Source organism: Chlorocebus sabaeus, chromosome 7 (genome assembly GCF_047675955.1).
Source record: "Chlorocebus sabaeus isolate Y175 chromosome 7, mChlSab1.0.hap1, whole genome shotgun sequence".
NCBI lineage: Eukaryota > Metazoa > Chordata > Mammalia > Primates > Cercopithecidae > Chlorocebus > Chlorocebus sabaeus.
Genome location: NC_132910.1, coordinates 127,935,047 through 127,938,784, shown reverse-complemented (window position 1 = coordinate 127,938,784; position 3,738 = coordinate 127,935,047).

Genomic DNA, 3,738 nt, shown 5'->3' with positions numbered 1-3,738 from the left:
CTGGGATAACAATGCACTAATGCTAGTTTTCTAAACGTTATGTTATTGAATCTGTTGCCTGTTAAATTTGAGGACACAAATGAAAAATCTATTCGATAGCTCTAAAGACTAATATTTTATGAAACACATACCTCTATGCCAGGCATGAGGCGCTATGTCAGTAAAATAGACACGGTCTTTCCCCTTCATAGAGCCTAGAGGATAATTTATTAACGATTAGTCTTAGAGGATAATGTATTAATCAAAATAACCATTGCTTTGGTTAATTTGTAGCTTGTGTGTAGAACACAAAGAAAAAAGAACAGTTTAGAATGTTTATCAAGGATTGGCTTTGGGTAGAGAGTTCAATACCTGCACTTCAAGCCAGGCAACTGCAGAATGGGGAGACCTTGCTGGTAACTACAATGGAGTCATAGTAGGTAAGGATGGAGAGGATATGAGTGAAAATCACATGCCAGGCACTGAGCATGAACACGTGCGGGATTAATTTCCATGCAGTCTGATGAAGTAGATATTCTTCCTATCTACATTCAATACTCAGGGAATTTGAGGTTGAGGCACAAATGAACAAATTGCCCAAAGTCCCACAACTAGTAAGTGCATATTTTAATATTTCTCATTGCATACAAAATTAGACAATGGAAGATTTTTAGAAAGAAAGGATTAAAACTACTAGGGCTTTAATACACACAAATAGGTATTAGTAAAAATGCAGAGATGCCCAAGACAGGCATTATAATGAGACTCAACAATGGTGACTCCCACACTCTTCTTTGTATAAATTTATTGCTATCACAAACCTCTCCAATATTGTCCTGCTCATGTTCCTTCTAGAAAGAAGTCTTGGCTGGGCTCAGTGGCTCATGCCTGTAATCCCAGTACTTTGGGAGGCTGAGGCAGGTGGATCACCTGAGGTCCGGCATTACAGACCAGTCTGGCCAACATGGTGAGATACCATCTCTATTAAAAATACAAAAAATTAGCCAGGCATGGTGGTGCACACCTGTAATCCTGAGACAGGCTGAGACAGGAGGATCGCTTGAACTTGGGAGGCGGAGGTTGCAGGGAGCCAAGATTGCGCCACTGCACTCTAGCCTGGGAAACAGAGTAAGACTTCGTCTCAAAAAGAAAAAAAAGAAAGAAAGAAGTCTTCAGAATATAATAATGATTAGACATGAATCTGTAAGATTAAAGTATCTATCAGTAACAATTTCCTGTTTTTTTTTTGTTTTGCTTCCCCCCCCCCCCATCTTTCGGCCAGGTACAGTGGCTCACACCTGTAATCCCAGCACTTTGGGTGAATCACCTGAGGTCAGGAGTTCGAGACCAGGCTGATCAACGTGGTGAAACCGCCATCTCTACTAAAAGTACAAAATTTAGCTGGGCATGGTGGTGGGCACCTGTAGAACCAGCTACTCAGGAGGTTGAGGTGGGAGAATCGCCTGAATCGGGAGGCAGAGTTTGCAGTGAGCCGGGATCGCACCACCGCTCTCCAGCCTGGGCGAAAGAGCGAGACTCTATCTCAAAACAAACAAACAAACAAACAAAAATCTTAGCAGGAAGCAAATGAAAGGTCAAAGCAGACTTGCAGTCAGTGGGCACTCAACTAAGGGAAGCTTATAAAATGAAAACACACAAAAAAATCCAAAAAGGCTTCGCCTCCTTCCTTTCATAATAAAATGCTGACACACCTTGATTATAGTGTTGTAAACAGTGCTGTTGGACCACCGCTTCATCATATGGGACTGAAAACTGTAAATATGTTAGATATTGGTTCTTAGGAAAGGAAAATATAGAATATATCCTTTGTACGAGTCATTTTTTTATGAGGCTGCTGAAGAGTAGCTGAGTGTTGAATCAAATCACGAATTCTCAAGGCCATCATAATCAGAGTAGGCAAAGTATATATTTGCTCAGGGAAACATCTGTTAAGAAATTTCTCCTGAGTCTCATCAGTAGTTGGCAAGCTTTACTACTTTAGCTATGTTTTCATTATGGGCCTGTCTGCAGAATAGTTTACACTGGTTGTCCTTCTATCATTAATTCACCAGTAAAGAAATAACCTTTTTAATGGCCCGCCTTTGTTGATAGTGCTCACAACAAAATTTAAATTTTAAATAGTCACTCAGTGATTTGTATTTTATTCAATTGTGCTCTTGAATTTTATGTACATGCACAGAGCTCTGAAAAAGGATAAAAACAGTAAGTTATGAACTGAGTGTGAATCAACCATGGTGGTTACAGTTCAGTTGCTTTTGGAGTATTGCAGAAGTTGTGTCTTTACCTAATAATGCTTGGTTCATAGGAGTCACACCATTACTTCTAATACTTCTCAGTGAAATTATTGAAATCAACTACATAAAATATACATGGATTTTTTTTTAGTTCAAGTAGAGGTACCTTCCAACAAAATATGCTTTCATCAAACTATCAAATTTATAATAGGAAACAAAGCATTTTCTGGAAAAGGAAAAAGAAAAGACAACCAGAAAATCATCTTTTTTGATACAGTTATCTCATAGGCATATGTTACCAGTGGCATGAATAAAATACTTCATAAACTTTTTGGACATAATTAACATTAAAACATACTGGCCAGCATCATATGATTTTCTCTCTAGATTTCCATTTAGTGCTTTCCATGTGTCAGAGAGTCAATGTAAAGCTATCTTGATAAACCCATTAACGAATTGTTGCATAACGTTTTATAGTTGCTTTGCAAGTGAATTATTTTTGCTGTGGTACTGCTAATACAGCAATCTCTATGCCCTCTATGATTACTAATATGCAATAATAAAAAACTGTAACTTTGTCTAACATTTTCTCTGGTCAAAATATTAATATAACTTGGCTAAAAAAAAGCATGGAGAAAAACACAAGCACTATTTTGTGGTGTATGAGATCAACTTGCAGTTGTTAACGCTGTTATTAAGTTTCAGTAATTGTTTAGGTCATCAATCTCTGACAAGACCCTTTCAGAGTGCTTGATGATATCGCAAGTATCAAGCTGTGCTGCATTAAAAAATGATGAATCTCTGTTCAGGTAAAGCTTTGCCCTTTGGCGATCATAATGTATCACCACTTTGTTTACAAATGGGTATTCACTACGCTAAATGGCAACAGGGTGCATGCAATTTTATAAATATGAAATGTTGGCACTAACTAATATCTGAACTCATAGTTGAAAGTGCAGCTGGAAGTCTAGGGAAAATAATCATAGTTACTTACAAGATAAATAATTTTGTAAGTTAAAATCATTGTGTTTCAACTATTTAAATGATTACAAGTTATTTTTTTAAATAACATGTTTTAATAGAATAACTCAATTTTAACCCTCGGTTTTCTCTAAAAAAAGTCTTAGAATTTTTACCTAAACATAAATTTAGAAGCATCATACATAAATTTGATAATTTATCGATTTCAAAGGAATCTCTAATCATTGCTATTAGATTCATTAAGCCATCAGCCACATTTTGTCCAGGTTATTATTGTTTTAGACAAGTCTTATTTTTGGTAGGAAAATTATTTTCTGAATGCAACAAAATAGAAATGACTTCATCTCTTATTTTACTGATTGGTTTAAATGCAGCTAAGTGTTACTCCTATGTATCCTTGCTTATTAATCAAAGGCGGCATTTTACAAACATGTAGGAGGGAAACCATATAGTGTTTACTGTAACAACTCCTTTTTTTTTTTTTTTTTTTAGACAGTATTCACTCTGTCACCTTGCTGGAATG